Source organism: Equus asinus, chromosome 28 (assembly GCF_041296235.1).
Source record: "Equus asinus isolate D_3611 breed Donkey chromosome 28, EquAss-T2T_v2, whole genome shotgun sequence".
NCBI classification, from domain to species: domain Eukaryota; kingdom Metazoa; phylum Chordata; class Mammalia; order Perissodactyla; family Equidae; genus Equus; species Equus asinus.
The window spans coordinates 34,750,729-34,777,984 of NC_091817.1; the positions used below are offsets into that span (position 1 = coordinate 34,750,729).

At 39.8% G+C, this 27,256-nt stretch overlaps 1 long non-coding RNA gene across 4 annotated transcripts in view; it reads left to right on the top strand.

Annotated features, from left to right (window-relative positions):
- The first annotated feature begins 76 nt into the window (after positions 1-76).
- Positions 77-27,256, top strand: part of LOC106842140 (uncharacterized) — a 230,562-nt gene continuing 203,382 nt past the window's right edge. For all 4 annotated transcript variants that reach the window (XR_011499116.1, XR_011499114.1, XR_011499115.1 and 1 more), the window contains exon 1: positions 77-228. This is a non-coding gene — a long non-coding RNA (uncharacterized lncRNA). The remainder of the gene's footprint in view (positions 229-27,256) is intronic.

The window sequence follows — 27,256 nt, forward strand, 5'->3', positions numbered from 1 at the left end:
AGGAACTCGCGGGGATCCTCCAGGCCCAGCTCCTCCTCTTCCGGCTCGGCCGCCGCCGCGCGGCCCCCTCTTCCGCTCCCAGAGTGCTGTGCGCGCCGTGCCCGAACTGTCGCTCTTGCCGCCATCTTGAGGAGTTGACGTGCCGGTGAAAGGCGGGACGCGCCCTGGGTGACTGGCTGCGAGTTTCCCTGGTCTTGAAAGCTAAAGGGACACTGGAGACTGATAAAGGTTAACCTCCTGGTATTTGGCCTGCACTGTCACTTACAGTGGCTTTTCACCTCGCTGCCTTCCCAGCTCACCCACCCTCCACGTGAACACTAGAAAAAATACTAAGAAAAACTATGAATAATAATAACTAATATTTCTACCATCTAGAAAATGTTCACCTTTGTTTCAAGTCAAAATTCTCCGGAAGTTCTTGGACGAACTCACTCTAAATCTCTAGCATTAGGGCACACCCTTAAAATAGATTTGGTGATTTGTCTTACTATCATTTTATTGTCGTGGAATTTCCCCTTGATCTTTACTGTGGACACCTTGCAGACAATCAGCCTGTCTTTATATTTTTCCACGTGTTTTACATTATTTGCCATTTAACTAGGGCTAGAAGAACACAATTTGTGCCTATAATCAGACCATTCGGGGTGATTTTCAGATAAAAGCTTTACAGAAAGGTTAAAGAAAAGAGGGAAGGCAATAAGGAAATGTGTTTTGACATTTAGCTAGGAAAGTAAAAAGAAGACTAAAAGGGGAAATGTAAGAGACAAGGACTTCAGCTTATTTGCAGAAGGAGGTAAATTACTTAAAATCCATTACTTGAAAGTTTATATTTCTGTCTAATTTAAGTTGCTGTTTCTGTAAACAAAAATAATACTTCAGCAGCTTAAATTACTTACTTATTGTTTATCCTGTCTTTAAACACGTTTTGCCTTCCCTTTATCACCTGATCTGACCTCTGAAGAATGACCAGGAGGCTTTTCCTCTGAATCTTGACCTCCTCCCAGTGTAATCAGGGAGCTTTTGATAGTCTTTCTGGGTCTTATCCATCCAGTCTTTCTGGATCCTATCCATCACTTTCTCTATATGTACTCTTCGTACTTTTGGGAGCACAGCTTTAGCTTTTCTTCATTCCTTTTAATATTTTTGATTTGGCTATCAGATGATTGCTACTACTTCCTAAGATAACAGAACTTTCAGATTAAGAAAATTTAAGTCAGCCCTCATTGTGTGATGTGTTAAAGCATGCTTACTGGTGTTTAGTGCCTGATTCAAAGTAGACATTCTTGTTTCATCTCTTATATGATGCTATTCAACACAGGGTAGACATGTATCTGATATACAAAGAGCTTACTTAGAAGACTTTCCCCCTCTAATTTTGCAACTAAAGATTTAATAGCTATCAGAAGATCAAAGGTTGATTTTGATTTTTCTTATCTGTTAAGTAAGGCTTAAGAATTCGAGTCTAAAGGAGGCATTGTTTGGACTAAAGTATATAAAGAAGATGACTTGAAATCATAAGGAAGGTATTTTCCATGTTTTTTTTTTTTTTAAGTGGCACTAACTTGAAATCATACCTGATATTGTAGCCACTACCAGGAGCTGAATTCCTTCAGGGGAATGCAGAGGAGGTATAAGAAATCCATTCTTTTGTTCATTGTATTCTGGACTTAACTTTAAGAGATCCTAACAAGAGCTTAAGGTTAATACATTTTCTTTTCCTTTGATCATCTTTGTCTTTTTGTTGAAATGTTAAATTCTTCTTTTCCAAGATTTACCGAGATGTAGTTGACATATAACATTGTGTAAGTTTAAGGTGTACAATGTGATGGTTTGATACATGTATATGTTGCAAAATAATTTCCACAATAAGGTTAGTTAATACCTCCATCACCTCACATATTGCCTTTTTTTATTTTGTGGCAAGAACATTTAAGATCTACTCTCTTAACAACTTTCAGGTATATAATACATTGTTAACTATAGCCATCATATCATACATTAGATTCCCATCTTATAACTGGAAGTTTGTGCCCTTTGACCAACATCTCTCCCTTTTCCCTACCCCAGCCTCTGGCAACCACTGTTCTATTCTCTATTTCTGTGAGTTTAGCTTTTTTAGATTCCACGTATAAAATGAGGTCATACAGTATTTGTCTTTCTATCTGACTTATTTCCCTTAGCATAATGCCCTCAAGGTCCATCCATATTGTCACAAATGGCAGGATTTCCTTTTCTTAATGGATGAATAATATTTCACTGTATATATATATATGTATATGTGTATATATCTATATATCACATTTTCTTTATCCGCTTATCTGTCGATGGACACTTAGGTTGTATCCATGTCTTGGCCATTGTGAATAATGCTACAATGAACATGGGGGTGCAGACGTCCTTTTGAAATAGTGATTTCATTTCCTTTGGATATATACCCAGAAGTGGGGTTGCTGGATCATATGTTAGTTCTATTTTTAGTTTCTTAAGGAACCTTTATATTCTTTTCTGTTGTGTCGGCACCAATTTACATTCTCATCAACAGAGTACAAGGGTTCCCTTTTCTCCACATCCTTACCAACACTTGTAATTTCTTGTCTTTTTGATGAGAGCCATTCTAACAGGTGTGAGGTGATATGTCATTGTGGCTTTGATTTGTAATTCCCTGTTGATTAGTGATATTGAGCATCTTTTTAAATATCTGTTGGCCATTTGTCTGTCTTCTTTTTTCTGCCATTCTATAGTTTGCCTTTTCATTTTGTTACTCATGTGTTTTGTTATGCAGAAGCTTTTTAGTTTGACATAGTCACACTTGCTTGTTTTTCCTTTTGTTACTTATGCTTTTTGGTGTCATATCCAAAAAATTGTTGCCAAGACCAACGTCAAGAAGCTATTTCCTCTGTGTTTTCTTCTAGGAGTTTTACAGTTTCAGGTCTTACATTATAGTGTTTAATCCATTTTAAGTTAATTTTTGTGGGTAGTGGGTAGTGTAAGATAGGGGCCCAATTTCATTCTTTTGCGTGTGAATATCCAGTTTTCCCAATACCTTTTATTGAAGAGACTGTCCTTTCTCCATTGAGTCTTCTTGGCTCCCTTGTCCACATATATAGTTGACTGTATATGTGTGGATTTACTTCTGGTCTCTCTTTTCAGTTCTGTTGCTCTTTGTGTCAGTTTTTATACCAGTACTATACTGTTTTGATTATTATACCTTTGTAATCAGGAAGTATGATGCCTCCAGCTTTGATCTTCTTTTTTTTTTTTTAAAGATTTTACTTTTCCTTTTTCTCCCCAAAGCCCCCCGGTACGTAGTTGTGTATTTTTAGTTGTGGGTCCTTCTAATTGTTGCAGGTGGGATGCCACCTCAGCATGACTTGATGAGTGGTTCCATGTCGGCACCCAGCATCTGAACCGGTGAAACCCTGGGCCACCGAAGCAGAGTGCGCGAACTTAACCACTCTGCCACGGGGCCGGCCCCCTCAAGACATTTTTTGATTTCTCTTTTGATTTCTTCTTTGAACCATTTGTTGTTCAAGAGCATGTTGTTTAATTTCCAGTGTTTGTGAATTTTCCAGTTTTCCTCCTGTTACTGATTTCTAGTTTTATACTATTGTGGTCAGAAGAGATACTTCATGTGCTTTCAGTCTTCTTAAATTTCTAAGGGTTTTTTTTTGTGACCTAACATATGATCTATCCTGGAGAATATTCCTTGTGTGCTTAAGAAGAATGTATGTTCTGCTGCTGTTGGGTGGAATGTTCTGTATATGTCTGTTAGGTCCATTTCATCTAAAGCTTAGTTCAAGTCCAGTGGGGGCCAGTGCTTTCAGAGCTAACTTGGTTCTGGGATGACCTGGAGGCCTGGGGCTGTAGGAGCTGGTCTGGTGCTGGGGCTAGCCAGGAGGCTGGGTTCGTGGGAGTCCACCTGGAGCCTGAGTTCATGGGGGCCAACCAGGAGCCTAGGGTCACAGGAGCCACCTGGGGCCATGAGAGCCCGCTAGAGCTAGGATGGGTTGGGAGCCTGAGTTTGCAGGAGTTTGCCTATCCCTAGTTCAGGCCTGGTGCTAGGGTCCTTGGTGAAGTTGGGTGCTCACTTCACTCTCCTTCTCCCAAAGAGAGGGTGTCTCTCCCCCACTGAACTCCCCAGGTTTGGGAGAGGGGTGACAGGAGTAATGTGAAACTGTCTTTCCTACCTTCTTCAATGTGTCTTTTCTTATTTCTGTACTCTACCCAGGTGCTGTAATCCCTCACCTGAAATTCTTACTTCTTGTGAAGGTATTTTTGTATGTGGATAGTTGTTCAGATTGATGTTTCTGGGAGGGGATGAGTGCTAGAAATTCCTTTACCACCATCTTGCTCACGTCACTCCCTCTGATGCATCTTTGTCTTTCAGTTTAGGGAGTTAGCCCCTACAGACCCTAGTATCTAGAAAGAGTACTTATTTTTGTTAAGCCCAGAACATGGAGTAATGGTACTGCAAGCATGGCAGCAATACTTTAAACTTTTCAGCCTCTATTTGTCATCTTAGTAGATTTGGAAGAAAAAAAAATATAGCAGATACACCACCTTCAGCCTAAGCTGTATTCATTGGTAGGGTTCAGACATCCTTGGGGGTATCTGGCAAACTAAGATAGGCCCACTAGAGTTCTACTTGCATGAGTCACTGAGAAACCTGGAATGAAACTCATTTTAAGAGAAGAGTCAGGTAGACCAGTTGACTCAGAAACAAAGCCTCAGTCTTTGGAGGGAGAAGAGTGATTCTTGAGATAGTATGAATCTGCCACTCAGATTTAGCTCTCAGTTCAGTCCATCACGGCCTTATATCTGAGTCCAGAAAGCTATGTTGTATAAGCTTTATGAGAAAATTGAAAGAGCTGTTACATAAAAGCTCAGTGAGACATTTCAGCACAAGTAGTAGCACTGCTTATAGTGTTTCTCTAACAGAGTGTAACCCAAAAATGTGGAGAGAAGCCTTCTTACCCACTTTGCAGTTTTGGCCCCTTGAGGCACCAGTACTTGAGCAATGGTGGTGGCAGGAGACTGGAGTGTGTATGTGCTGGTGGTGTCTAGCAGTGTCAGCAGCCTGGGGGATGTGGAGACATACAACAGACAGGGACCAGAACAGGAAAAAATAAAACTAAGGATACCACAGGCTCACTGTTTGTATGCATGTACAACATCCCTGGGGTTCTGAGAAATATTTGGGGTGGGAGAAACTTAGTAAAGGCCTTGGGTCCTGCGATAAGAAGTGGAATGCAGTGGCCGATGCAACACTGATTATATATGTATATAAGATGATATTACATATTTAACAAAGACTGCCTAAAAATAGCTCCCTGCCTATTATAAATTACATACATAGCTCAAGGCCTCTGTTGGTCATTTAAAAAAAAAATTCCTAAGAGGAGTCCTTTAGATTTTTCTATCATCTCATAATAAAAGTAAGAAAATAATTTAAAAATTCTAGTACTTTATTAATAAAGTTGGTGACATACAAGAAAACGTAAGTAAATGAAAAAGTAAGATGTTAAAAAGTAATTTATGAAAAGGCAAAAAGCATTGTAGGGGTATATATGTGTGTCTGTGTGCATTGGACTGTGATTTGTGTTATAATGAACTTGTCTGTCTGTTCTAATGGAGGCTATTGTGTATGTGCAATGGAGGTAATCTTTGGCAAATTGTTGATGACCTTCCTGTCTTTTGCCTTTCCCATATGAAACATTTGCTCTAGTTTTTGGGAGGCTTCCATCTGCGGGGAGAGTGTGGGTCAAGAAGAAGTAAATTAGAAAGAGGTAATATTTAGCTTCTGACATGCAAAATTGAGTTATTCGATGAGTTGATACCTCTGCAAGCCAGGACGTCATCTTGAGAGAGAATTTGCTAAATCTTTTTAGTCGCCTTGTTTCCATCCTAGCTTGGAGATCTCAGTTCATAGGGTCCTCCCTGTAGTTTAAGGAAATGCCCTGCTGACCGCTAAGTCTTGGCCAGAGTCAGGACGAATGAAGATAGGACGTAAAGGAGGTAAAACAAAACCCCTTTGCTTTTCCTCCTAAGGGAGGTGAAGGGAGAAGGCGAGCTGTGAGGTCAGATGTGAGTGTTCCAGTTTTCCCTTCTTTGGGCTTTGTCTCATTGTCTCAGAGAGCGGGAGGTGTGTTGGATGCGTGAGTGTACTCGAGGGCAGGGAGGAGTTCCTGTCTTGTGCTTTGTTTGGGACTCAGGAGGATCTTAGTTTGCTCTGCATCGACCTGGGGACAACCACACTGATTTTACAGCACAGTGTTGGAAGTGGAATGAAAGCTTTCAGGTTTGACTGCTTGAGCCACCATTGGTCCTGGAGTGGCATGGACAGGACCCACGAATGGCAAGAGGAGATGGCCACCATGCGAGGAGATTTTTGCTCTGCACTGAATCCTACCACACGGGATGCCTAAGGTGGCCCTAACCACAGTGAAAGCTGTACCTACCTCAGAGGTAATAAGGTGAGGCCAGTTGGCCTGGGAGCATTCCCAGAGCTCAGCCTAGCCACAAGAAAGGGTCCCCAAGTGCACCAGACATGGAATAGACTTTGGAGGCCAGTGAGACCTTCAGCAACCAGGCTGTAAGAGACATTGTATCAGAGACTGGCAGACATGGCCAGTGCACATCCAAGGACCAGAAGGAGGGCTAGGCCCTTTTCCTCCATTGCCACCAAGTCGTGTACATGCCTTGTCTCTCTCCCCATATGCCAGCAATCCTTCTTAGGGAGAGAACGGAAGGTAAGGAGAACACCAGCTAGGTGATGGAAACACTTTTAAAGAGATTGTTTAACTTAAACCCGTTTGGACATTTAGTTTTTAAAAAGTTATTTTTCCCATGTTAATTAGCACGTGGAGGCTTGTGAAGGAAGGTTAGTTACAGAAAAAAGTAAGAGTTCAGGTTCCCTGCACATTTGAGCATCAAGTTGTGTGAGTTAAGTATGTGATCCCCATGTCCATAGGTACCATAATCCCCAAACCCTGCATTTTCTTTTCCTTATTGAAGACAGTATGTGGAAACTAGGTGTAGCATATCTTAGGTGAGAGGGAGAAAACTGTAATTTCTGTGGAAAATTTAGGCAAGCCACCCTGAGTTGCTAAGAATTTTGTATGGATTTTCCACAGTCATGTATATATAATCTGGTTGATGATGATAGGCAGTTTATTAAAATACCTTAAGCCTAAAATTCTCTTCTGAATTCCAGATCAGAACAGACTTCTGTCTATAGGACCTCTCCACTCAGTGTCTTCTGTCCTCTAAGTATCTCCAGTTAAGCAGGATAGAATTGAACTTGCCACTTTTCTCCCCAAACTTGCTGCTGCTTCTATAGGAGCTTAGCAGATGCCCCTACGATCCAAGTGGCCTAGTTAGAAACTTGGATGTCATTCTAATTTTTCATTCCTTCTTCACAGAAACCTAATTGGTTAGTCAGTCCTGCAGATGCTTAAGAGGCCCGCCGCTTTCTGGCCCCTGCCTGCTCTTCTAGCTTCTTTAAACACCATGTAAACACCAGCCCGAGTGGTGATTTCTCTGCTGTGCTGTGCTCACTCTGCTTTGGTGACTCTGCACATGTTTTCTCTCTGCCTGCAGCATCCTTCCCTCTGTTGTCTGCTTATGAAACCCCCAAGTCATCCTTTGAGTCTCACTTCAGGAACCTTTGTGAACACTTTGGCCCCCAGGACAGTTAGATTCAAGCATTTGACACATGGTCTGTTCTTGGGCTTAAACTGTATTCAGTCCCTGTTTATTTTCAGCTCCCAGAGAAGAATGAGGGGCCCTAGAGGGTAGGGATTTTGTGCTGTTCATCTTTGTATCTCCAAGCAGACTAGTGCCAGGCACGTATAATAATAGTGCCAACACTCAGTAATAAACAGTTGTTAAATGAGTAAAATTCTGAAAGCTATGCTTTTAGAAAATTCTAATATTTTTGTGTTTTTCTTTTGATTCTTTCCAAAAGGTAGGTAAATTAACATTTGTATTGCTAAGAGATCTTATGCAAACTGTGCTGACCTTTCAGTTGATTGTGAGTGTTTGTAATGTTTCCCTACTTTTGAGTAAGCCTATAATGTATAAATATAGGCTATTTTGCAAACGTGGCCATCAAATTGTCTCCTGCTCTCTGCTTACAATTTAACCTCTTTAAGGGTGGGGTTTGTCTTGCTACATAATGTGGTGATGTGAGGTTCTTAATAAACGTAAGAAATATGAAATACTAGTTGAAAAAAGTACTCTGTGAATACTCAAGTATTCATATGAAATATTACTAGATAATGCTTCAGTAAAAAGCCTGGAAAGAAATATATCAAATTGTTAACAGTGGTTGTCTTTGATGATGAGGAATAGTATATGTCATTTTTTTACTGTTCTATGTTTTGCCGTTTTTCTGTAGTCATATTATTATTATTATTATTTTTAGTGGAAATCACTGCAAATGAGTTGCCCTGTTAGCAGAGCAGGAGATCATAGTGATTAATACTTCAGCCTCCACAAGCATGCAGACCTGTGCAGTTTCCTCATCTGTAAAAGTGGATGATAATACTCTTATAATGTACCTGTATTAGCCAGACTGTTCCTTGATTCCTTTCTCTTTCTCTTTTGTGTTTCTACCATAGATTTTTGCTTTGTGGTTACCATGAGGCTTACATAAATCATCTTATAGATATAATGATCTGTTTAAGCTGATAACAACAACTTCAGTTGCGTACAAACTACCCTTTTACTTCCTCCTCATTTTATGTTTTTGATACCACAATTTACATCTTTTTATATTGTATATTAATTAGCAAATTATTTTAGCTAAAGTTATTTTGAATATTCTTGTCCTTTAACCTTTACACTAGAGATAAGTGGTTAATACTCCATCATATTACAGTAGTACTCTGAATTTGACTATAGACTTACCCTTACCAGTGTGTTGTATATTTTCATGTTACTAATTAGTGTCTTTCATTTCACCTTGAAGACTCCTTTCAGCATTTCTTGTAAGGCAGGTCTATTGGTGATGAACTCCCTCAGCTATTGTTTGTTTGGGCAAATCTTTATATCTCCTTTATTTATTTATTTATTTATTGAGGAAGATTAGCCCTGAGCTAACTACTGCCAGTCCTCCTCTTTTTGCTGAGGAAGCCTGGCCCTGAGCTGACATTCGTGCCCATCTTCCTCCACTTTATACGTGGGACACCTACCACAGCATGGCGTGCCAAACAGTGCCATGTCCGCACCTGGGATCCGAACTGGTGAACCCTGGGCTGCTGAGAAGTGGAACGTGCGAACTTAACCACTGTGCCACCAGGCCGGCCCCTCCTTTATTTTTGAAGGACAACTTTGCCAGGTTAAGTATTCTTAGTTGGCAGTTTTTTTCTTTTAGCACTTTGAATATATCATCCGTGTGCAACATTTCTGCTGAGGAATCTGCTGATAGCCTTATGGGGGTTCCCTCATATCTGAGGAAGTTTTGTTTCTTGCTGCATTAACATTCTCTCTTTGTCTTTGATTTTTGACAGTTTAATTATAATGTGTGTTGGAGAAGATTATTTTGAATTGAAATTTTGGGGTGACCAATGATTTTCATGAACTTGGGTGTCCAAATCTCTCCCTAGATTTGGGAAGTTCTCAGCCATTATGTCTTTAAATAAGTTTTCTGCCCCTTCTCCTCTCTTCTCCTTTTGGGACATCAATAACGCATAGGTTGTTTCTCTTAATGGTATCCCGTAATTCATGTTGGCTTTCTTCACTCTTTTTCGTTCTTTTTTCTTTTTGCTCCTTTGACTGGATAATTTCAAATGATCTGTCTCCAATTTCACTGATTCTTTCTTGTCTTGTTTGAGTTTGCTGTTTAAAGATCTCTGTTGAATTCTTCAGTTCAGTCATTGTATTTTTCAGCTCCAAAATCCTGTTTGGTTCTTTTTTATGTTTTCTATCTCTTTGTCGAAGCTTTCATTTTGTTCTTGTATTGTTTTCCTGATTTCATTAAATTATTTGTCTCTGTTCTTTTATAGCTCTCTGAGCATTTTTAGAACAACTATTTTGAATTATTTATTAGGCAACTTGTGGATCTCCATTTCTTTGGGGTCAGGTACTGGAAACAACACCAAAGCTGTTTCCTTTAGTGGTGTCATGTTCCCCTGATTCTTCCTGATCCCTATAGCCTTGCATAGATGTCTGTGCATTTGAAGGAGCAGTCACCTCTTCCAGACTTTATGAACTGATTTCAGTAAGGAAAAACCTTCATCTGTGGGTGTGGGCATGCTGGAGTGTGCTATGGCCCTGGGTCTGGTGGTGTGGGGTGCTAAGTGTGGGGGTGAGTGATGACTCTGGGTCCAGGGGTGTGGTGTCTTGTTGGCTCAGGCAGCTGGTCCACCACATCAACAATTGCATGATACTTAGTGAGAATTGTGAGGGGACCACAGTTGCTGTAAGGGCTGTTGGTGTCCTCAGAGGTGCCTGTAGGTCCAGTGGCTAGGACCAGGGCAGGTAGCAGTGGTTGCTAGAGCTGGTGGTATGCACATGCCTGGCTGTGGGCCAGCTGCAGGTATGAGTGTGAGGACAGGGGCTTGCTGTAGACACACATGCAGTGTCAAGGGCCAGGGTCAACAGCAGGAGCCAGGGCCAACCTCAGGTGTATGAGTAGCTGTGGGGGCCCTGGCTGTTGGTGTGTACTCATGTGATTGCACAGGCTAGCTGTAGGTACGTGCACTAGCCAGACCATTCTTGATTGCTAGTAGTAGGACCCTATTCCAACCAGCTGAAGCACAAAAAGAAATGCGTTATCTCACGTAACAGGCAAGTTCAAGGGCTCTGCTGGTTCCAGGGGCTCATATGATGTTTCTCTCTCCACCTTTCAGCATCCTTCAGTGTTTTGTCTCCATTTTCAGACAAGTTTCCTACCACTGACAGGGAAGCATGTTGATGGCTACAGGTAGTCAAATCTTTAAAGGAAAGGAAAGCTTGAATTCCAAACCTTTATTTATGAAACTTGATTGGCCTTTCCAGGATTGGGGGCCATTCCTGAACTACTGCTATGCTCAGGGGAATGGAATTCTCTAAATGTCCAGTTTGGGAGCAATTTGGGGATGAGCAACTGTGATGGATCAGCTCACCAGCACCACATAGTATGTAGAAGGAAAAAGGGGATATTGTAACCAGAAGAGGGGAATGAATGCTGGGCTGGCAAAAACAGGTCTATCCTGTGATCTAAAGAGCTTAATACAGTTCTTGGAACATAGTTAGAACTCAACAGATGTTAGACATAGTTATCATTAGAGTGTAGCATCATCATCATGATTTTATGTTATAACATATAACATATAAATTTAGTATTTTTATTGCCTGGTGTTTGTATTTTAAGTAATCCAGCAGATCAAGAACTGAATTTCATCTTTTACATTTACTGACTATTTCTTTATCCTTATCTTTTGCCTTGGGTGTTTTTAGTTTATGGAGATGTGTTTTTTAAAATTCATTTTTCTTTTTCTTTCTCTTTCTTTCTTTTTATTTTTTGCTGAGGAAGATTTTCTTAAGCTAGCATCTGTTGCCAATCTTCCTCTTTTTATATGTGAGTGGCTGCCACAGCATGGCCAGTGACAGATGAATGGTGCAGGTCCACATCCGGGAGTCAAACCTGGGCTGCTGAAGTGGAACATACTGAACTTAACCACTAGGCCACTGAGGCTGGCCCAGAATTCATTTTTTTGAATGTATTGGTGATCATTTTGATTTTTCAAAAGGCTAATTGTTGCAGAAAGACTTGATTCATTTAGAGAGATTTTCCTTGTTTTATGCTTTACACAAGCTATGGCCCTGTGTGTCAGGGCCCTGGATACCTGCATGGTTGTTATTCCTCTTGTTGTTGTCATATTTCATTTAACTGCAAATTAAAAAGAACCAAAAAAATTACAGCAATTTCTAGTTTCTATCTGGGAAATAGAACTCTCCACAGGAACCCTTGCATGGTACAAATACGTTTGAAAACCGTTTTCCATTGTGCTTTGAAAGCCTGTAAGGAGGCCACCATGGCGCACAGTTCACCTCTCTTGGATGAAGCCCAGAGAGACCGTGGTGTGCAGACTATAGGAAATCTCCCATCTGAGGAGTTAATTTTCTTTCAGGATCAGTGTTAGGGGCTCCTGCAATTAAAACAAGACACTTTAAGATTGGTACAGGAACACTTATAACAGTCGACTATAAAAGAAAACCCGGGAGGCCAGACTCAGTCTGGGAGCTGCTTTGGTTTGAGCCTCAAAGACCTGTATTTTGAATTTACCACCTCCTTCTGTTACACATGCTTTCAGCTTTAATAAAAAGAATTCATTAAATTAACATAAATAAGCAAACAACTAGTTTCATCTCTTTAATGCTTTAAAATGTCTTAAAGGCCACTTTTGTCTTTTGTTTTCATTCTGATTCTTTTCAGAGCCACTCTTAATGGCTGTGTAACATTAAACATGTTGTTCTTTTCTTTTTTTAAGTTTTACCTAACTTTTAGATGCAGATTTACAAATGGAATATCAAAACAAGTACAAGATTTGAAGACAGATGAAGCTTTTGATCTTTTTAAGGAGAGAGAGATTTTTCTTTCCATTGTTTTCAAGACAGTAAACAAAGAAGCATTTATTTTTAATTTGAAAAGCTGGGGCAATAATATTAACTGCTTTTGGAAGAAAAAAAAATCAACCATAATCCTAATCTCAGATGTAGCAGCTAGTTTCAGTTTTGTACGTACCTTCCAGTTTTGGGCACATACGCTGGTATACTTTAGTTGAAGCTACAGTTTTAGTGCAACTAGAGAAACTGGGAGGAGGAATTTAAAGAAAGTTGTATCAATTTGAAGTTGGTATACTTTGTGTTTTAAGAGTAGAGCAATACTTGTCAGCAGTAAACTGTAATCTTTTTTCTTTCTGCAAAAACAGGAAAGGGCAAAAGTCTTTTAAAAAATCAGTATGTTGCTCATATAACACATGAAATTTTCTGCTTTTAGACATGGAAGTCCGAAGAGAAGTAGGCATTCACCTGGGTTTGTGGTCATGCTTCGTTATCACTGACATCTCTCAAATCTTCAAATACCTGCGGTTTGCTCCTTATTCGGTAGTCATCTGCTATGCTTTTTTCTGGCTCTCACCGAGATTATTACAGGTACCTCTTCCCTGCCTCCAGCCAGGACCTTCAAGCCATCTTCCACGTTGCTGGTAGTGGTTTTCTTTTTTCTCCCAGTGTGAAGTGCTGATGTTATTTCCTTAAAATCTTTCAAAACCTTTCCAATGCCTACGAGATAAAATCTGAACTTTAGGAAGGTATCCAAGATTCTTTCCAACCTGGCCTCAACCACCCCTTAAAGCCTCATCTCCTGCTCTTGCTCTCTGCCAAACCAACCTGAAACTCCAACCATTTCACCTATTTCCAACCATTTGCTTTTCTCTGTGCTCATCCTGTTCCCGCTTTCTGAATTGCCCGTGATCCCTTCTACACCAGAATTTCTAGATCTTTCTCAAGGACCCCACTCAGAATGTCATCTCTCCTGTTGGAGTTTTCCTTACCTTTCCCAGGCAGTGTTAGTTTCTCTGTCCTCTGGGTCCTCACAACACTTTGTATGTATTTCTTTTCTTTTCTTTTTTTTGCAGGGAAAGATTCATCCTGAACTAACATATGCTGCCAGTCTTCCTCGTTTTTTTTTTTTTTTAAAGATTTAATTTTTTTCCTTCCCAAAGCCCCGTGGTACATAGTTGTATATTCTTCGTTGTGGGTCCTTCTAGTTGTGGCATGTGGGACGCTGCCTCAGCGTGGTTTGATGAGCAGTGCCAGGTCCGCACCCAGGATTCGAACCAACGAAACACTGGGCTGCCTGCAGCGGAGTGCGCGAACTTAACCACTTGGCCACGGGGCCAGCCCCCTCGTTTTTTTTTTTAAATGTATTCTTTGAAAGCCCCTCTTAGCTGCTGAGGTGAAACCAACATTCTGTGTTGTTGGATGCATCTGCAGGCTCCACATCTAGGTTCAGTCACAAATGTTGCCGTGCAGGAGAGCTGGAAACTCTTTTTTTTTTAGTGAGGAAGATTGGCCCTGAGCTAATATCTATTGCCAATCTTCCTCTTTTTGCTTGAGGAAGATTAGCTCTGAGCTAACATCTGTGCCAGTATTCCTTTGTTTTGTATGTGGGACACTGCCACAGGATGGCTTGATGAAGGGTATGTAGGTTTGTGCCTGGGATCCAAACCCGTGAACCCTAGGCCTCTGAAGTCGAGCACACGAACTTAACCACTATGCCACCAGGCCAGCCCCAAGAGTCATACAATTCTTAACTGTATTGTGTAACTCGGGTAGTATGTTATACAGTACATCCATAATATGTTGGTTGGTGATCTTACAACATGCGAAAAATAAAAATATTCTTTGTAGTTCCCTATTTAGTTTCCCTATACACAAAAACACAACAACACAAAACAAAACCAGACTCATATAGAATGAGCAAGGTCCTTTGGTTAAATATTTCCCATCAGTGCATATAATTTTATATATACCCATTGTTTGGAATATAAATGAAATGCATTGAAATGTGAGTGAAAAATATATGGACTATTACCAATAAAACCATTCAAAACCAAAATGGTATATTCTGGGTAGCTGTAATTTTTTGAGAGGTACTATGTACAATTTTAGGTTAGTGTCAGATAACCTCTTCACCTTCATTTCTCTCTTAACACCTTTTATCATAATTTCTGAAGCTCCCCTTTGTAGTTCGAGTTAAAAGTCCTGAGGCAAGCTCTTCAGAACTCTAACACCTGCTTAGGGCTGAACCGGCAGGGGGAGGAATTGAAAAGCAGTGAAGAGTCTTTTCAATAAAGTACTTAGCATTTTAAATAGTAGATGTTTGAAAAAAGAGTAATGGTGATAATAGTATTGGAAACTCTCATACCACCTCACGCAGGGAGAGGAATGTGAAGCTGTTTAGTGGATTCATACTTTGAGTTCTCAAAAACCTTCATTTGCAAAAATAGTCCAAACTTGATTTTGATCAAATTAAACTACCAAGAATGTAGACTTTTTCTTCAGCTCAGATTTATACTTTCTCCTTTAGAATTCAAACCCTTTCCCTTCTAACATCAAAGAGAAAGGATTCAAGACTTTTAGAATCTTATTCTAAGATACCAGAAAACCCTAGGATAATGGTTAGAAAATTAGGAAGGGAGTTTTGAAATAATTAAATTTTGGTTCTCATCGCTATTTGATTTGTCTGTAAAATACTATGTTCTAGGTTAATGACAAAGTTTTTAAAAGGTCATGTGTTTTTTAACCCTTAATGATTTCGTACTATTCCCATGAATTTCTGGAGCCTTTTAAGATTCAGAGGCTTGTGGTGGACTTTTTGAGGTTATATCTTTTAATTTTTTATCTTTTTGTTCTTTTAACTGGAGGAACTTGTTTAATTTGCTTTTCCAGCAGAGGGAGACATCTGACCATGAACGTGGTTGCTACTTGCCAAGAGTATTCTGTAGCCCATTTTATCAATATACATAAAAAACTCAATGTTCAAATTAACTAGTTCAATAAGTAATTTAGCTCATTGATTTTTGGGCATATCCTAAGTGCCATTACAAGCTACGGATATTTTAAATGCCATTACCTAATAGAAGGAATGTTTTAAGCACCTTTTATTGATTTTATTACTGCTTTATTTTGCTGTCTTGGTTTAAAATCATTTTAACCACTCTGTAATCAAGAAGAAATATATCGTTGGTGAAATACAGTCAATTTCCTAAAAACCTTTGACATCGTTAAATAAGGAATTACAGTTGTTAAATCATGTCAGGCAATAACTGAGGGACAGAAGAGATATAAAATTTGGAGCAGTGGGCCAGCATACCAGTAAGCCGTGTTGACCTCTAACATTCAGATTCTGCATGTGACAGTCACACTTCAGGTTTGCTTATGGTTTTTACATCAGCAAGAAAGATTTAAAATCTCAGGTAGCAAGGAAGATGGAAGAATGACAGCAAAGTGTGATTCAGGGGCAATTACAGTGCTTTTTAATGACCTCTTACGACTTTTGGTTAAAATGATTCTCTAAGCAATTTTTAAATTTCATTTGCTTTTCTCACTAAGTTAGAGTATATTGATATTCTGCATGAGAGGGAACCAGAGTGTTCACAGAGCTTTTTACCACTTCCTCCTTCTGCTTATTTGATTTTATATTAGCAGTATTACTGAGCTGATCAGCTAGTAGACCGACAGGGAATATGGTCCGTACACTGCTTAATCAAAGAGGTGCAGAAGTGGGTAGTGAGCACTGGAGCTCGATACAAGCCTGCTAATGAGTTGATTGCATTGACATTTGATGTAATTTCACTGTAGAGTGGCAAATATCAATACCTGTATATGATTTGGCAGATGGTTGTTGAACTGTGATTAGAAGTTTAGAATGATTCCCAGTAAAAGACCACCTGGCAGTAACCCAAGACCAGAGAACTGAGTTTTCCCCACTAAATGGAATAGGTCCGGAAAGTCAAGTGTTTTGGTCATTAATAGAATCTTTTCTTTTCTTTTAGCAAATGTTAGCTTCAAGAGGACATTGATAATTATGCATGTCTATTAAATGATCTTAGGGAGAGCTCATTTCATTCCTTCAAATGAGCTCATATCTATTAGTTGTGGCAATTCTTCAACAGCAAGGAAAGAAAACTAGTTAAAATGCTGATAGGTGTCATTTCAAATATATGGGGGATGTTGGAAGCATCTTTGTAGAATTAATTTATTTGAGGCTGAAAATCAGATTTGTTTGTAACATTACTGATTATATTATTTTATAAATTATATAAATATAATATGAAATAATTTAAGCTATATGGAGTGTCTGTTATATACAAGACACTCTTGTAGGTGTTTCAAACATAAAGAACACCAAGATGATGCCTTCCTTTCCCTCAGTGAAGGAAGGCTGGCAGATGGACATGTGCAATGCACATCCCATGGAAGGGATGGAATAAAGGCCAGGAGCTGTGGCAGCATGGAGAGGAGTAATGGGTTCCTCTGTGTGAAGAGGAAGTGTCAGGGAGGGCCTTAAGGAGGTGTCACTTAAAATAGATTTTGAACAATTGGAGATGAGCATTCAGAAGTAGAGACACTAGCAATACAAAAGCTTTTTTTTTTTTTAAAGAAAGTTTTACCTTCTAGAGCAGTTTTAGGTTAGAGTGGTACATTGTTGCAGTTGATGAACTTACAATGACACATCATTATCACCCAAAGTCCCTAGTTTACATTAGTGTTCACTCTTGGTGGTGTACTCTCTGCGGGTTTTGACAAAAGTATAATGACATGTATCCACATTACAGTATCATACAGAATAGTTTCACTGCCCTAAAAATTCTCTGTGTTTCACCTATTCATCCCTCCCTACCCCTGGTGACCACTGATCTTTTCACTGTCTCCATAATACAAAAGCTTTCCAAAAATTTGAAATCTTTAATATTCCATTGTGTGTGTGTGATATGTAAAGAACAGTGAGATAAATAAAATGCGTTTACCTTCCACCTGAGATATTAGAATATTACTGATATTTCTGAAGCCCTGGTCTTTTCCCCTCCATCTGCTCCCTTCTGCCCTGCCAATAATTCAAATTATTTAATATTCTTATACCTAGTTGCAAAGCACATGAAAACCTCTATCTCTCAAGACCTACAACTCGCTTATTCTTATCTTTGGTTAGATCCATGCAGGATAAAGTGAAGGAATGGGTTGATGTTTGTCTAGTGAACTCAGACTGTGTGGAGAGCTATGGTTTTTTTGGTGGAGAGGAAGGTGGAGTCCTAGATAACCTGAATGACTGTCAGTATAATTTGAAGTAGGAATAGTCTGATTTATTCAAATTATAGCTTCTGCTTCACTTTGAGCTGTATAGACCTTTCTTTTCTCGCCCAGTATATCCAGATTGAATGACTAAACTAATCCCAGTGCAATATGGTAGAGCCCCATATTGGCTATGGAGACTCATTCAGAATTTTCATGCATATAGACCTCCGTGTGAGCATGGAGTATTCATCTTTAAATTTAGCAACAAATATTTTCAGAATTCGTTTTTAATTTGGCTAACAGCCATGCCCTTATTCTTCTATTTTCATGTTCTAGTTTCATAGGACTTATAGGTGAATACATTTTATATTAAAGGCAATGGTATGTTGAAAAGTGGAAGTCTCTAGGATGCAGACAAACTGTGTTCCCCCCTCCCTCTCAAACTCCCTCTGTGGGCCAGTTCTTTGCCTGCATCTGGATGAAATCTCAGACACTTCCCTTAGCTTTTCCAGCCACTCTTAGATTTAAGAAAATACACTCTGGTTATTTCTAGTCATAAGAACAGTGTAATTTCAGCAATAAAAATGACAAGTCCAGTGTAACTTTCTGACCTTCATTAAAGTTAAAGCTCTTCTTGCCCAGCTTGGTGTTGCTTTAGATTGAGAAGCCCACAGAGGAGGTGGGGATAGGTTGACTTCTCTGTTCTCTCCTGAAGCTTCTCCTCCCCACCCATCCACTCGCAGGGTAGGGTCTGGGAGGGGTGAAGAGGAGGGGCAGGGACGGGAAAGTCTTCCTTGGCTGCCCTGTCTCTGGACTTGGCAGATACTCAACTCTGACTCTCAAGATGCAATTTCTTGGGTCCCCACTCCGGGCCTGGCAGGCTGCAGGTCACATGCCTCCTCTGGCTGCATTCCAGGGTCCATCTCCAGCCCCTTTCTACTGAGGTACCCTGACCCTTTTGGATTGGGATCTCTTTTAAAATGACCCCCTGACTGCCTCTCTTTTACATAAGGGTCAATCATACGATTGCTGTGGGGATTAAATGAAATAATGTATGTAAAGTACTCTTCCTGGAACATATTTGTTGAATAACTTAATGAGTGATTTACTGGGTGCCTTCTCTGTGGGGCACTTTGCAAGTGCTGTATAAACCTTCTCATACACCAATCCTGTGAGATAGATCTAAAGGGACTCAGACACATCAGATGATTTACAAGGTCAGAAAACTAGGAAGTGGCTGAGCTTGGATTTGTACCCAGCTCTGTCTAACACCAGCATCTCTGGTCCTTTGGACTATGGTCCACTGATTTCTGATACAGCCTGGCACCTGTCTTAGTGTTCTAAACGCTGGTAAATCTAGTTAATACCCATGGATCTTGGTGCCCCTTCTATTCCATCAGTTTCTTAAATGCCAAATGTGCTATAAATCTACAGGGACACTCTTTCGGATACTTTCACTTGGCCACACTTATATGACATTTGGACGACCTGCCTTGCTTGACATGAGTCCTTTATCTTCAGGGAGCTGAGCCAGATTTCTATTGGTGAACTCAGTCAGAGATTCAAGCAAATTCATCCTGATAATCCAGACAGAACCTGGGTTTTCCCTCCAGAGAAATGCCTTGGTATTTCATGAGAGTTCATAGCACACGTGGAGTTCTGGGCCTCACGGAATATCTCTGGAAGTAGGAAGATGACAGTGGAAAGGGAACCAATCATCTTCCTTTTGCCTCCAGTGGTTCAAGAACTGATGACCAAGTCTGAGCTGTTAAAGCTCTGCTGAGCCGACAGCCCCAGATGACTCCCAGGGCGACCTGTGCAGATTGGGAATCTCAACAGAGAGGCCTGGAAGAATATGGATTCTTGCTCATTCTTATTCTCTTGGGATGATGAGTTAAGAAAATTTACTTTGTAAGAATTGGCCAGAGTTAGACCGGGATAAAGCAAAGCATAAAAAAGAAACAAAACCTCTGGAACATTAGTTCTAATTTGTTTCAGTAAAATGTCATTTAATGAGATCCTAATGGTAAAGCTGGGTCCTGGATATCACTGCTATGAAATGTACTTCATCAGAATGCTCTAAAAACCTACATAAAAATTACCTCTTGTCTAGCCCCTTTAACTTTATGCTACTGAGCTGCACTGCGAACTGCCACAAGTAGATAATTTGAAAGTTTGATTTTTATTTGCCCTTGTTGCTTGGGTCAAAGCAAAGTTGAGCCCCTGATTGTAAACTGGCCAGTTTCTAGTGTACAGATAGTCAGCCAATTTATATGGATTACTAACCCTTCTTTACTCGGTGGAGGAGATATTGTCAGAGAACAATGCATTCAAAACTCTTACTTTGTGCACTGTAAAATAAGTCAGGTCTTCTAAGAATACCAACTCTAGCTAGTCCTGTTTTAGGCTCTATGGAAAACTTAGCAATAACCAGGAAAAGACATTTCTTGCTTTTTGTGCCTCAGCTTCCTCTGCAAAAAAGTACAAATAATGAAATGCCCTTTAGGACTTTGTAAGGCTGTTGAGGCAAAGTATTTTGAGCTCCGTGGAGAAAAAGGCTACTCAGTGAGGTAGCTTTGTTATTCCTTTTAACGTCAATTATATTCTGAAATATGATTTCAGAATTTCAGGATCCCAGGACCTATGACTGAGCTGGCAGCTGATCGATTCAGTGGAATTTAGAGTTCTCTTTCTCCACAACAAACCAAAATTTGCTTTGGCTAAAAGAGGTAAAAGCATACAATTATGGTCAGAAATCTACTGTAACAACCTTCTTCTCACCATATATCTTTTCTAGTATTTATCTGGATATCTAGCTTATAAAATCTAGAAGAGATTGTAATTTCAGTAGCACCAGCAACTCTGTGGGTATAAACCATTTGAACTATAATCTGCTATTATTTTTCCAATGTGCGTGTCTGAAAGATTTTCTTCCTTTTTATTTTGAAAATTAAAAAAAGGGGACAAATAGTTAAAAGTGTGAAAGTTCTACGCATGCTGCTTTTTCTACACCTTGAGGACTAGCAAAATCTTTAATATGAGACTTTATTTGTACAAAGCAAAACTTCAAAACCACTCAAAAGCTTTTCTTATTAACTGCTGTCAGTCCTGTGATTTACAGAGGCAATAAAGAACTAGAGGGGGCACATTTATCATGGAGTTCAGCACACCAGGAGCCATTTTCTCCAGCGGTAAAGGCAAGTGATAAAACGAATTCTTTTGTTCTATAACCAAGGCACATTCTCTGTTCCCTCTTCTCTAAACTTGGGCACGCCTGGCTTCTCTGGTGGCAACTTGGCACCACCTCGTCCACACTTAATGATACATTGTTACGGTGAAGACATTGATGAAACACCTGGAACACCTGGCTGTGAACCATGTTGCATGTTTACCTTCAACACACAATAGTTAGCTGCCAACATATTTGTAGTATCTCCAGTTTACTTCGAACAATACTTTGTGTGTGTGCGCGCGTGCGCTTTCTTTCATTTCAGAAAGGAGACGATGTGAATGTTAAATGATCTGGGTTTTATCTGTTTAGTAAAGAGCATAAAAATTTGGATTTTGAATCACAATTTTCTTGTTGTATTAAAGAATGCCTTATCTGAATTTTTATACTGAAAAGCAAAACCAGTTCCAGTATACATTTTTTCAATTCACTTTGTATTTGATTTTGATTTTGTGTTTTGCACTCTAGACAGGCAGATGTGATACACAGAGACACTTTTAGGCTGTCTGTGAGTGTTGATTATACATTTGTAGGCTTTTGAAATGAATTCATCACACTCTGAGCTAAGCTGGACATAAAGGCTACAACAGTTTTGCTGTTAGTGAGACTTACAAAATGGAGCATTTTTGAATATTCTGTAATTAAGTACATCCATCATCCAGTGGTATTTATTAAGCACTTACCTGTGCATGACAATGGATTGGGCACAAAGATTATTGGGGAAAAGGTCAATGATTTGGAACCAGAGACAATGGTAGTGTTTATACTTACGAGAAATTGAACACAAATGTTAAATGGTGAATGTTATTCCTAATGGAGCAAGTTATGTAATTTAGTCTCTGAAAAAGACAAGGACACTCAAGTAAAATCTCCTGGCATTTCCCAATTATACTGTCATTAACTATGCTCCTTATCAGTGTATTAATGAAAAATAGTATGTTCAAAAGACAGTAGGAAGGCAGAGGATGTGAAAAATCCAGGAAAAAAATTCACGTCAGGCACTTCTGTGACTTTTTGGCCATTCTTATAAACTTTTAGCTGGGAAGGAATTTGGAACAGAATTATGTGGGAGTTTCATTTATTCATCTGTCCTTTGCAATGTATAATTTAGTGGTTAAAGTTATTCTCTTGCTTCTGTCACTATCAGTTTCTTTTCACAGGAAGGGAAAATAGGCCCTTCTCTCAGTAATTTGGCAGAAGTGCTGAAAAGCCCATTATCCCTGTTGGAGAGAAAGCAAACCACCCCTGGTATGTGAGGACCTGGCGGGCTTCATAGAGAGAGATGAGCCCAACAAGAAGCTTCCAGTGAAAGATAGTTTTTTATTTTCTGAAAGATACTGACTATTAGACATTCTTCTGGAATCCACCTAACGTTTTCTCGGAGCAAAGTTATCTGTCTCTCCCCCCACGATGACCTCCTCAAATTCATTGGTATAGAAGATATGGGATGGAGAAGAAAAAAGGCAATCATCTGAATAAGGAAGTCACATCTTTTATGTACTTTATGTCTATTCTGTGCACTTGAGAAGGGACTGCATCTGTCTGGATAATATTTCCTTAACCAAAAGAGAGAGATGTTGGGTAGCAGAGAAAGCATTGTTACCAACCTGAGCATGTGGAAGCCTGAAGCTTTGGTTAATTTGGATGTCTGGGCGCCATTGCAGAAAGACTGTCATAATTGTTTGCTATGATTTTAGGTCCACACTTCACTCTTGGGAAGGAGAAACTTTTTACAGAGGCTTACTTTTTTATATGGCTTTGAAGGGAATTGCATTTTATTTCTGACACTTACTGTATTGTAAAATCTCTAGTCTCTGATATTTAAAGGTGGAAACTTTTAACTTTCTCTCTTAAAAAAAAAACCCAACTCTAGGGACTTTTTAGTATTACAGCCTCTCAAATAATCCTAAAGCTTTGAAAAATGAAATATTTTATTTTATGGAGCAGTTTTGGGGTGAATTTTTTTCCTAAAATGTATGGTTTTATGTTGGGTAGTTTAAAGACCAGCTGTTAACTGAAACCAACCGTCAATGAAGTCGCATAAAGTTGTGTTTCCTATTAGTCTTGTATCTTTCCTATTAGTCATTCATGAAAGGATACAGGAACATCTAAGAGAACTCCAAACAAAAACTGAAAAAACAGATGTTGCAATTGTATTGGCTTGATGGTTTGCTATTCTTTTTTTTAACTAAAAAAGGAGCTTAGTAATTATTAGTGGATTATGAAATAAGGCTTGTATTGCTAACATCACAAAATTATTCGTAGTAGCTTGTGGTTGAAAATCGGTGTTTTACTAGAATTTCAGAAAATAAAAAAAATGAGTTGAAGTTTATGCCTGGGAGACCATGAAGGAGGAACTATGACATTTTCAATAGTTGGGCATGTATGAGCCTCTAAAGGTGTGTTTGTTATGTTGTCATGGTGAGCAGTGAATTAAAAAAATAACAAGACTGCTCCTTGGGTAGTTATGACTTATTGGTAGTTATCTTTACAAGAGTTCCATGCTGACTTAAGTAAAGATCTTCAGGGAAAAAAAAACCCCCAAACTTTATTTTTCAAATAAATTCAGCTAAGAGCCTACAGGCTTCCATGACACCGCACTGAATTATTATTAATGTGCACTGCTGTGAGAATAATGCTTGCTGCTGTTTAACAATAACCCCGTCCTCTGGAATTTCAGGAGAGTGGTAGGAAAATGAGAGGCAGATTTAAGTGCTGCTGCTGAATTAAACGTGCTGGTTGATGGTTACAACATTTTTATCGTTACTTGTGCAAGGGAGTGTAGAAAGAGACTGTTATTCTGGGTCAGGTCACATGTGGGACTGGTGGAGTTGTTTGAGAGGGCATTTTTGACAAGCAAGGTCATTACTCCTAGTAGGAAAAGGTTTGTTCAACCTATTGCCTTTACCTTGGATGCCCCATTTCCATCCTTCTCCTGAGGGTTATGTGTGCTGTTTCTCGATGGCAGGGATTAGCTCTTCCTCAGTGACCTTAAGAATCTATTATTAAAATAAAATATGGGTCACATCATTGCTCATTAGTCTTTTTAACTTGGAAGTTTAGTAGACTTGCTTTGAAGTTCATTATTATGACTATAGATGTCCTTTTCATTTGGAATTATCTTATATCAAGGTCTCCCAGCATGCATTTCCAAATATATATTCCACTATTCCCAGTAGACTTTCCTCCTCCATCTCTCCTCTCCCCACACCCCCATCTTCTAGCCATGCCAGACTATTTGCTATTCTCCAAATATGCTCTCTAATATTTTGCCTCTTGAGTGCCTAATATCTTGTGTGCCTTCACTCTTACACCAACCCCTATGCATTCTGTAAGGTCCAGAACACATTATACCACTTTAGAGAACAGTTCCCAAATCCCTGCATATACTTCCACGGAATAAACTTCTCCCCTTCCTCCTCTCCTACAGCACTCTATTTGCCGCAGTGCGTTCTTCATTACGTTGTTTGTGAATCTGCCTTCCCTTCTTCCATGGATGGTGGGCCCTGGAAGTTAGGGGCAGTATGATTCTTGTCTTTGTATCCTGTATACATCAGGTGTAGCACCTAACATGATTGCACAGGGTAGGTAGGAGGTAAATTTTCAGCGATTGGAATTCAGTCATAGGTGATTGCAGATCCCTTATAATGTGAGACATTTAAGGAGTCCAGAAACTATTAATTAGTTATTTAATTGTAATCCTAGTGAGTGGAGTTTAATTTTATTTTATTAGGGAGGACTCATGGCCATTAGGGTGACAAGTGTCACCGAAGGGTGGGGTTGGTCAGGTTCCTTCTGCTGTGCAATGTCTCCTTCTGCCACTTGTGCCTTTGTAAATGCCATGTGAGTGCACTTCCTGATGGGGTGTAGAAACTTCAACAGACATTTTGCAAGGTAGCGTTTTGGAGAATATTTAAAATACTTATCTAAGGTGCATTTGGGACATTTTTCAACTAACTCTTAATTTTATACAAATTCTTGGGGATTTTAGAGATCACCTAAAGCCATCACCTCACCTAGGCAGAAATCTCTTCCCAGACCTTCCTCGTTGTGTCTGCTTCAGCATATCAGTGGTGTAGAGATCACCGCTCTGACCATTCAAGGAAGGAGGGGGTAAAAAGTCTATTCCTGTGATAGCTTCTTCATAGTCTGTCACTTTTCCTCTTAAGTTTGCTCTTTTCTAGGCTATTTCTAATTCTCTCCACCACGTGAATCTAGCTCCTCATCCAACGCTGCTAATTGAGAACGAAACCTCATCAAAGTCAGCTGTTCCACTGACTGGCTGGCCAGCGACCAATCCAATTTTCTCTCTCTGGAATCTAACTCAAAAGACAGAAACTGTAGGGGCTGGACCCGTGGCCGAGTGGTTAAGTTCGCGCGCTCCGCTGCAGGCGGCCCGGTGTTTCGTTGGTTCGAATCCTGGGCGCGGACATGGCACTGCTCATCAAGCCACGCTGAGGCAGCGTCCCACATGCCACAACTAGAAGGACCCACAACGAAGAATATACAACTATGTACCGGGGGGCTTTGGGGAGAAAAAGGAAAAAATAAAATCTTTAAAAAAAAAAAAAGACAGAACTGTAGCCAGTGAGTTGTAGGGAGCTGAGCTAAAGGGTTGTGTGGGGTAAAGGGCTCTGTCAGCACCACGGCTAAGCCAACGTCAGACGAAAGCTAAAGTGGTGGTGGAACAGAAACCACAAGAGAAAGCTGGGTGTAGAGGGAATGGAGCAGAGCTACACAGAGAGAATCAGTGACAAGACTCATGCAGTCCCAGAGGGAGATGGAAAGAAAGGCTGTGTCAATCCCCAAAGGTGGTGCCTCATGGGAACTGGAACTGGGAAGCCTTCTTCCAATGGCATCTGCCATTCTGTTGTATGGCACAGGAGAGGGAATGCCAGCAGTTACTCAAGAGGCAGTTTAGTGCTTCTCTCTTGAGGCAAGTGTGGTTAAGATCTTGGATGCTGGTATGAAACTGCCAGTGTTTGGGTCCTATCTCTTCCTTTTACTACTGTGTGACTTTGGAATAGTTACTTATTATCTCTTGGCCTTAGTTTCCTCATATGTAGAATGGGCACAATACTAAGACCTATATCACAAGGTTGTTGAAGGGTCAAAGAAGTTAATATGTGTAAAGCATTTCACTTGAAATAGTGCCTGGCCCCCAAAATGTTAGCCATTACTATTATTAAAAATCATAATAGTTGTGCTGTTTTAGTGTCTGAGAAATTATTCAGGCCTAATTTCTGAGAGCAAGTAAAATATAGTGGTTAGGACGGTGAACTCTAGAGTCTGACTGCCTGCCTGGTTTCAAATCACAACGTTGCCAGCTGTGACACAAGTGATAGAAGCTTCTTGTGCCTTGGTTTCCTCATTTATCAAGTAGGGTTAATAGTAGCACCTACCACGTAGAGTTCCTGTAAAGATTAAGTGAATTAATATATGTAAGATATTTAGAAAAGAACTTGTATAGAAGGGATCTCCATAAAAATTATTATTATTACCTCCTGTGACTTTAGCCTGATTTGGGGTTCTCATTAAGACACATCATCTTTATGAAGCTGTAGGAAACCTAAGTATATTTACTTGGATGCAATTCTGTTTCATTTTTCTCTAGGGATCATAGTCTCTCTGGTGGTCATCTCCAACCAATGTAGGGCTTCACCAGGAGTGTCTGAGATGAAGCCTGGAGATATCTAATAGGTAGTAGAAGGTGTGGCTTTGGGATTCAGAAAGAAGTATAGAATAGAGGTATAGATTTGAGTAGGTCTAGCAGAAGCTATGAGAGTGGACAAGATCATCTTGGAGAATGTTCAGAAAGAAAAGAGAAAAGTCTTGGAATAGATCCTTGGAAGGAGTTTTGGGGATGGTGGAGATTTTGGAGTGGGGTGGAGGGTGGCAGAGAAACATGAGCCAGAAGATAATACTCCTCAGTGTAGTCAGACAAGTGATACCAATAGTGAACATGATTGAAACACTGTGTGTCAGACAGTGCTCCAAGCTCTTTATTAATTCATTTAATCTTAACTCTTTAGGTAGATATTTTACTCTCATTTTACAGATGGGAAAATTGAGATACAGAGAAATTAAGTAATTTACCCAACGCTGCAAAGCTAGTAAATGATGAAACCAGAAGAATTTGAACCTAGATAATCTGATTCTAGAAAATACAATGTTAATGACTATACCAAATGGCTTCCAAGGGGCCATAGAAGAAAAATCAGATTAAATAACAACTAAGAA